Below are 9,574 nucleotides of genomic sequence, written 5' to 3'. Positions count from 1 at the left end.
CCGCTACGGCGGAGCGGCCTAGTGGGTCCACAAACCCAGTGTCCGTGACAGGTTGTGTAATGCTCCTGCGGTCTTCCAGAATTTCATAAATGAGATTTTGAGGGATTACCTGGGGATATTTCTTGTAGTGTACCTTGCTAACATACTGGTGTTTTCCAAGGACTGGTCCTCCCACATTGAGCATGTCAGGAAGGTGCTCCAGGTCCTTCGGGAAAACAAACTGTTTGCAAAAACCGAAAAATGTGTGTTTGGGGTACAGGAGATACCATTTTTGGGTCAAATCCTCACTCCTCATGAATTCCGCATGGACCCCCTCCAAGGTTCAGGCTGTGGCGGAATGGGTCCAACCTGCCTCCCTGAAGGCGTTACAGTGTTTTTTGGGGTTTGCTAATTATTATAGGAGATTTATTGCTAACTTCTCGGTCATCGCTAAGACTCTTACGGACCTCACTCGCAAAGGTGCTGATCTCCTCCACTGGCCTCCTGAGGCTGTCCAGGCTTTTGAGGTCCTTAAGAAGTGCTTTATCTCGGCCCCGGTGCTGGTTCAGCCCAACCAAATGGAGCCATTTATCGTGGAAGTTGACGCATCCGAGGTGGGAGTGGGGGCTGTCTTGTCCCAGAGTACCAGGTCCCTCACCCATCTCCGCCCCTGTGTCTACTTCTCCAGGAAGTTTTCGCCCACTGAGAGTAACTATGATATTGGCAACCGTGAACTCTTAGCCATTAAATGGGCATTTGAAGAGTGGCGCCACTTCCTGGAGGGGGCTAGGCACCAGGTAACGGTCCTTACCGACCACCAGAATCTGGTTTTCCTAGAATCTGCCCGGAGGCTATTTTTTACCAGATTCAACTTTTTGGTTATCTATAGGGCTGGGTCTAAAAATATTAAGGCCGATGCACTGTCGTGTAGCTTCATGGCCAGCCCTCCTTCGGAGGAAGATCCTGCTTGTATTTTGCCTCCCGCTATAATAATTTCTTCTATTGATTCTGATTTAGTCTCTGAAATTGCGGCTGATCAAGGTTCAGCTCCCGGGAACCTTCCTGAGGACAAGCTGTTTGTTCCCCTGCAATACCGGCTAAGGGTACTTAGGGAAAATCATGACTCCGCACTATCTGGTCATCCAGGCATCCTGGGTACCAAACACCTCATTGCCAGAAACTATTGGTGGCCTGGGTTGCCTAAAGACGCTAAGGCCTACGTCACCGCTTGTGAGGTTTGTGCTAGGTCCAAGACTCCCAGGTCCCGACCAGCGGGCTTACTACGTTCGTTGCCCATTCCCCAGAGACCTTGGGTGACATATCTCCATGGATTTTATCACCGATTTGCCTCCATCCCAAGGCAAGTCGGTGGTGTGGGTTGTAGTAGACTGCTTCAGTAAGATGTGCCACTTTCTGCCCCTCAAGAAACTACCCAATGCCAAGATGTTAGCTACCTTGTTTGTCAAACACATCCTGCGTCTCCATGGGGTCCCTGTCAATATTGTTTTGGACAGAGGGGTACAATTTGTTTCTTTGTTTTAGAGAGCCTTCTGTAAAAAGTTGGAGATTGATCTGTCCTTCTCCTCTGCCTTCCATCCTGAAACTAATGGCCAAACTGAGAGGACTAATCAATCTCTAGAACAATATTTAAGGTGTTTTATCTCTGACTGTCAATATGATTGGGTCTCATTCATTCCCCTCGCCGAATTTTCCCTTAATAACCGGGTCAGTAACTCGTCAGGGGTCTCCCCCTTTTTCTGTAATTTTGGGTTTAATCCACGGTTCTCCTCCGTTTCACCTGGTAGTTCCAACAATCCCGAGGTATAGGTCATTCATCGGGAACTGTGCACAGTCTGGGCCCAGGTTCAGAAGAACCTAGAGGCGTCCCAGAGCGTACAAAAAACTCAGGCTGATAGAAAACGTTCTGCTAACCCCTTGTTTATGGTCGGGGATCTGGTGTGGTTATCGTCTAGGAACTTGCGTCTTAAGGTCCCGTCCAAGAAGTTTGCTCCTTGGTTTATTGGGCCGTATAAGGTCATTGAAGTCCTCAATCCTGTCTCCTTCCGGCTGGAGTTACCCCCATCTTTTCGTATACACGACGTGTTTCATGCCTCCCTCCTTAAACGCTGCTCCCCGTCCTTGGCTCCCTCGAGGAAACCTCCTGTTCCCGTTCTCACCCCTGAGGGGGTGGAATTCGAGGTGGCCAAGATTGTGGACAGCAAGATGGTCCAAGGCTCCCTCCAGTACCTGGTCCATTGGAGAGGATACGGGCCTGAGGAGAGGACTTGGGTACCCGCCCGGGATGTTCACGCTGGGGTATTGGTCAGGAAGTTCCACCTTCGTTTCCCCAGTAAACCAGGTCCACTTAGAAAGGGTCCGGTGGCCCCTCATAAAAGGGGGGGTACTGTAAAGGATCTGCCAGGCACAGCTTCGGGGTTAACTCCCATAGGTAATCAGTCTGCACCTGAATCTACGTCTCTGAGACTGACTCCATCTTCCACCACTCAGGATGGCAGGCTTAGGAGTGGGAGAGCCTATCACAGCCTGGCCAGACGGAGCTAGCTCCCGCCCTCTGTCTTTTTATACCTGCCTTTCCTGTTCCTCCTTTGCTTGTGATTCTTCTCGTGTGGTTTCCTGGCCCAGCTACAGCTCCTAACTATTTGATCCTGCTCCATATTGACCCTGGCTTACTGACTACTCTCCTGCTCTGCGTTTGGTACCTCGTGCTCTCCTGGTTTGACTTGGCTCGTTCACCACTCTGGTTGCTCACGGTGTTGCCGTGGGCAACTACCCCTTTCCCTTTGCTTTGTATTCCCTTGTATGTTTGTCTCGTGCACTTACTGAGCGTAGGGACCTCTGCCCAGTTGTACCCCGTTGCCTAGGGCGGGTCGTTGCAAGTAGGCAGGGACAGAGTGGCGGGTAGATTAGGGCTCACTTGTTCGTTTCCCTACCCCCGCCATTACAGTAACTGTCTATATACCTCCCTCATATACATGATAGTGTCCATAACCACGATCGCACTGCCCTTGTCCGCAAGTTTTATGGTCAGATTGTGGTTATGGACCAATTTATCAATAGCCAACATTTCCATAGATGTTATATTTGGGTGTCTCAGACCCACATCTTGACACCCGATACGTAGATTAACATTACCTTTTTTCACTAGATCAATGTATGTCTCTATGGGATGTTCTAGTCCTGGTGGCTGAAAACTGCTTTTGTTATGCAATCCCAGACTATTCATACAAAAGCCAGTATCCACATCGTTACGATCAGTGTCTACATCCCGTGCATTAAAGCATACTTGTAATTTTAAACTCCTAATGAAATTATACAGGTCTAACTCTAAACCAAACCAATCCATTGTTTGGCTTGGGCAAAATGACAGTCCTTTGGATAAGACCAATAATTGCATTGATGTCATAACAGTGGACGATATATTTACCACTGTTTCTGGGGATATTTCCCCTTGTTGGCAGTGTTCCTCATTCCTTGTGGTCGCAAAGTCCTCTGATGGCGCATTCTTCTTTGTTCTGTTCCTCCTGCAACCTGCTCTCCTGGTACTCCTTCTGGGTCCTGTGTGTTGGAATGGCCTAAAAAAAATCACCAGTGTTGGAATTGGAATTTTGTTGATGTAGATCCATATCATTGTCCGTAATTTTATCAAAATCGCGTCTTTTCCAACCATTTCTTGTTGGGCCCATAATGGCGTTAGATGCATTGTACCAGGTATATACTCGTCCTGTCTTGTAATCCATCTGGTCTCTAAACCATTTCCGTTTTTTTTACTTCCCCTGTCTCCGATCTGAGTTTATTCAGTGATGTTTGTAATTTTTCCATACTCTGATTATAGTCCTCAATGGGGACCAATTTTTTAAAAGTCTCACCCAGTTCCTGAGTTCTGAGTCTCAATGAGGAAAGATCACGTTGAAGGAAATCCATGTTTAATAAAATGACCTCCAAAGCATATTTACTAGAAAGCTGTTCATGCTACAAGCGAAATTCGTCATCATGCATATACATAGATGGTTTAGATTGACATCGCATCCCACGTGGGATCATATGGTTTTTATAATATTGTCCTAATGTCAAAAGGTGTAATTCAACATTTACAAATCGCTTGGATTCCGCTTCTAAATTGTGTTTAATGTCCAATGTTGACGGTACACTCAAAAACGATGTATCTCCCTCCGCTCCTCTCAGAATCCTTGCGACATCCGCCTCAGAAGCTGTGTCTGGCAAATCCTTTACACCTTATCCCCCTTTTTTAACACTCTGCACATTTTGGGGACTTTTCCTCCTTTGTAGTTTGGGAAATTTTGCTGGAAAAGTGTTGCCCTGGTATAATACAGGCGCCCTCGCTTCCAGCGGATGTCCTATGTCCCTTCCCTTCCTAGTTCCTAAATACTAGGCCCTTGAAACTGAAGTAATGTTCCCCTCCAGACTGCACTTTGGGATGTTTTTTTATCACCGTATCATTAGTGCTAGAACTTTTTTATTTTTAGGTTGATGGAGCTGTGTATGCGCTTGTTTTTTGAGAGACAAGCTGTAGATTTGATTGGTAACATTTTGGGACACACATGACTTTTTTATCACTTTTTATTTCTTTTTTTGGAAGCGGAAATAACCAAAAACAAGCCATTTTGGAATAGTTTTTTATTGTTTTTATTTTTAGTATTCACCGTGCGCCATAAATTACATGATAACTTTATTCTGTGGGTCGATACAATTATGGCAATACCAAATTTATATAGTTATTTTCATGTATTGCAGCTTTTGCACAATAAAATACATTTTTCAAAAATAATCATTTGTTTCTGTGTCGCCATATTCTAAGACCCATAGCTTTTTTGTTTTTGCGTGGACAAAGTCGTGTCAGGGTTTTTTGTTTTTTTTAGCGGGACGGGTTGTCGTTTCTATTGGTACTATTTTGGGGTAAATGTGACTTTTTGATCACTTTTTATTCCATTTTTGGGAGGAGATGTGACCTAAAAACAGCGATTCTGGCGTAGTTTTTCTTTTTTTTTTTTTTTTTTATTGCATTCACCGTGCATGATAAATTACATAATGGTTTTTTGTTTGGGTTGTTACGGACATGGCGATACAAATTATGTAATTTTTTTATGTTTTTTCCAATAATATAGTACTTATTATGGGAAAAAGGCAATTCGTTTTTCTTTAACTTGAAACTTTTATTTCTTTACAACATGTTTCTTACCTTTTTTTTAACTTTTTTTTTTGTCCCACTAGGGGACTTGAAGGCCTGTAACATTGATCGCTATTCTAATACACTGCACTACATTCATAGTGCAGTGTATTAGAGCTGTCAGTTATTCACTGACAGAAAGCCTACATCATAGACACAGAGGCCATTACTAGGCCTCCGGTTGCCATACCAACCATTGGTACCCCAGCGATTGCGTTGCTGAGGTGCCGGTCGGGTAAGAACCCCTCAGATGCTGCGCTCTCTATTGAGAACAACATCTGAGTGGTTAATTGGCCGGATCGGAGACTAGATCCAGTCCTGGCTGGTATTGGATTGTGTCAACGGTAATATACAGGTGATACCCGGCAGTGATGGTGCGGGCTCTGCTTTATTGCAGTTTGCGGGAACCGATTCCCGACAGCGCCGTTTATATACGGTGGATGTAAGGGTTAAGTGTTTTGGACCAGAACAGGCATTGAAATGTTCCACAGCTGGGGGCTCTTCTGAAATCAATCCTCCTAAGTGACAGCGGTCGGCAGCAGCGGCTGGCCCTTGATGGCAGTACTGGTTCTACTGCCATGCGGGTGAGCAGCCCTGCATCCAATTGAACTAGGCTCTGGGGTAAGCCAGTGGCTGATTATCATATTGGTACTTTGTGTGGCCACAGGACCCCCGGGATCCTCGGGCCTCAGGTGGCCGCCCAAATCGCACATATGATAATTCGTCACTGAGGCCAGGTGTATTTTCATCGCTTAACTGGGGAAGAGATGGAACCAGGATGCACTATGATAGGAAGGCAAGCCGGCGAAGTCAGTGTGATGCTTTGGGCAATGTTCTGCTGGGAAACCATGGGTACTGGTATTCATGTGGCTGTTACTTTGACACATACCACCTACTTAAACATTTTTGCAGACCAAGTACACCACTTTATGGCAATGGTATTCCCTTATGGCAGTAGCCTCTTTCAGCAGGATAATGCACACTGAAAAATTGTTCAAGGTGTTGACTTGGCCTCCAAATTCCCCAGAGCTCCTTCAAAGGTCCATGTCTTGAGGGTCAGAGCTGTTTTGGTATATAATTCACAACTTATTGATATATATAGAGGCAAACCAGGTTTTTTCCCTAGATTACTTTACTATATGATCATGGAATTATAAGACATAACTTTTATTAAATAATTTTAAATAAACAACAAAATGAATTAGAAACCCAATGTTGTCTGATAGCTAGGACAATCAGTGCAGATGACGTATTTGGAATCTGCTACTGTCAGTGTACATATAGTCGAGCTGTATACTGTATTAAACAAGCGGTTGCAGTCCACTTTGTAGCAAATAGAGTATTTTCTACCAGATTGCCACATTGATATAAAACGAAATTCACAGGGCACCGATCATGTTTTGCCTTTAAAATTACATATTCAGGGGTATCGAGCTAACGATGAAACATGTCAGGGCTTGGGCACCATAATGGCTTATGTTGTTATTAGCCTTTAACATTTACAGCAGGAGTGTAGACATTTGGAAATCAATTCAGGAATTTCAAACTGAGCCTCACGCCATTTCATACATTTATTTTAGAACACTTTTTTCAGCTTAAGGCTGGATTCACACGAGCACATTACGTCCGTAATGGACGGTACGTATTTCGGCCGCAAGTCCCGGACCGAACACACTGCAGGGAGCCGGTCTCCTAGCATCATACTTATGTATGATGCTAGGAGTCCCTGCCTCGCTGCCGGACAACTGTGCCGTACTGTAATCATGTGTTCAGTACGGGACAGTAGTTCCACGGAGAGGCAGGGACTCCTAGCATCGTACATAAGTATGATGCTAGGAGATCGGCTCCCTGCAGTGTGTTCAGTCCGGGACTTGCGGCCGAAATACGTTCCGTCCATTACGGACGTAATGTGCTCGTGTGAATCCAGCCTTAGATTGGACACAAATTTTTCTCACAGTACAGTATGGACTGATGGAATTCTATAAACACCATATTTTGGACTTGTACCACACCTAGTTAGGCTGTATTCAGATGAGCATTGTAACACTCACCAGTGTCTCTTTAAGGAAAAAATGACGATCTTACATCAGAGAGCAATCAGTATCGTGTCAGAGTGCATTCCGTGTGTCAGTTTTTAACGTCAGTGTAGCATTAGTGAGCATCATTTTTCTACATCCGTCAAAAAAAATGAACTACTTTTTTTCAGCATCTCCTAGCAAGCCATCACTGAAAATCAGACCGCACTTGGATAGTATCAGAGTGCTGTTCGATTTTTTTTCACGGACCCATTAACTTAAATGGGCGATAATTACATGGACCAGGCTGAAAATCGAACGCATGAAAGAGCCCATTGACTTTAATGGGTCAGTGTTCAGTCTGTGTGCTGTCAGTTATACACTTGGACAGCACCCGGTCATGAACATTGCTTGTGGCCCTTACATAGTTGCTTAGGTTAAAAACACAAGTCCATCAAGCTCAGTCTTTCTCAGTAGGGAAAAGCACAAATCCCCTGGCCCACTGTTGAAAAAATTGACACACAACAAAGTTGGACAATTTTGTTAGATTAATTAGGAATCATTACCCCTCAAATGCAATTTGTCATTAGATAAGCATCTAACCCTGTTTTGAATACGGTCATAGTACTGTATGGGCCATTACTACCTCTTGGCGTAGAGCATTCCCTACCGCAAAGCGTCCACCTTGATTTTCGTTCCCTGCGATGCAGGTGCGACATAGTGATCTTTGGCCTTGCGAACTGTGTCGCCATGCACCACTAGCTTAACTGTAAAGAATCCTTTCCTGTATTAATGTCTAAATTTCTATTCTTCCACGTGAATGTCCCTTGCTCTTTCGTAAAGTTTTTAAAAAGAATCATGTGCCAGATGTTTGTATTGACTACACAAGTGTGAAAGTGATTCAAATATGATTAAATGATTCCATTTTGGGCAGACTCCATCATATATATATATATATATATATATATATATATATATATATATATATATATATATAGCATCCATTTTGTATATTTGGAATCCATCTTGTCGTCTGTTATTAAGAAGTTATGTAGCTTTAAATATAATATATCCATGTCAGCATTGTCCGAAACAATTATATGTTTTTGTTCCTGAACTGCATTCTTAGACTTTCTTGCTATGGAAAATATAGATGAATATTTACCCATGTTCATGTGAGAAAAGGAGCCTACTATCTCTACTGTCTGGAGACCCATTTTGTTTACTGTAAGGGAAGGGGCAGTTTGACTCTTAACCTTGATGAACGTTTTCTTTTTACTATAAGGGAGGGGGCAGTTTGACTCTTTAGCCAGAATGACATGGTATATTTTGGGAAATCATGGTTTTACATTTAAAAAGTCTTATAGACCTATGATTGGTTCAGGGCAAACATATTTTCATTGTATGCTATTGGCTAAATTAGAATGTAAACGATTGGCTGAAATGAAGATACTCACTTTTTGAAAATTTTTATTGTAACTGTTTTTATCAATAAACTCAGAGAAGAATATTTGACTATACAAGCATTGTCTCTGTGTCTCTTACTTCTCTCCGATATATCTATATAACCTATGATTTGGATTTGGATAACTTTCCTGGGCGAGTGTCAGTTGATACACTTATCTAAAACCTCAGTCTAATATATTTTGGGCCATGATTGCATCAACACAAGTATTTATACATGTTAATAGTCACCACTAATAAAATTGAAGTTAATGTAATAGATTCCACTTATTGTTACCATCTGACGTTACAATGTTATTGAAAGATCATTTCTGGAGCAATGAGAGTCTGATTTTATATTGAAAGCACTTTTAACTTCAAGTTATATAAAAATAAAATGTTTGTGCTAAATCAAGCTATGCTATGTCTACTCATGATTCGACTGCCTTAATTGTAAAATGACATAATATGTGACTGATGACTATGGTGCAAGTATGACAGAAGCTTGACAGATTGCTTGTGGCAGTGAGGATTAAAAGGGAGAAGTACCAGAAGTGCCCTGTGCTATAGCATTGATATAATTTATCTTGAGAAACTGTATGGCACTGATTTATCGATTGTCTTGTTCTAAAGCCCAGGTGGAGAACCTGGCAGGAAATGGCTTGCCGGCTTTTCTGATCATGAATCATACATTTACTTTAACAAAAAATATATATGAAATATGATCTTCCTATAACACATAATTCACTTTATTACACTTTATTGCTATGAATCACTAGGTCTAACAATCAAGCATGACAGTCATTGATAATGTACTCTTTCCTGCATGTTTCAGTCGTTTCCTTCTTTACTTGCTGAGAAATAAGATAAATGCTAACATTTGGTCAAAAGTTTATCTTTTACATCAAAACTCATAATGGCCCCACTGCAC

This window comes from Rhinoderma darwinii, chromosome 3 (assembly GCF_050947455.1).
Source record: "Rhinoderma darwinii isolate aRhiDar2 chromosome 3, aRhiDar2.hap1, whole genome shotgun sequence".
Classification (NCBI taxonomy): domain Eukaryota; kingdom Metazoa; phylum Chordata; class Amphibia; order Anura; family Rhinodermatidae; genus Rhinoderma; species Rhinoderma darwinii.
Note: the sequence above shows the minus strand (reverse complement) of the source record.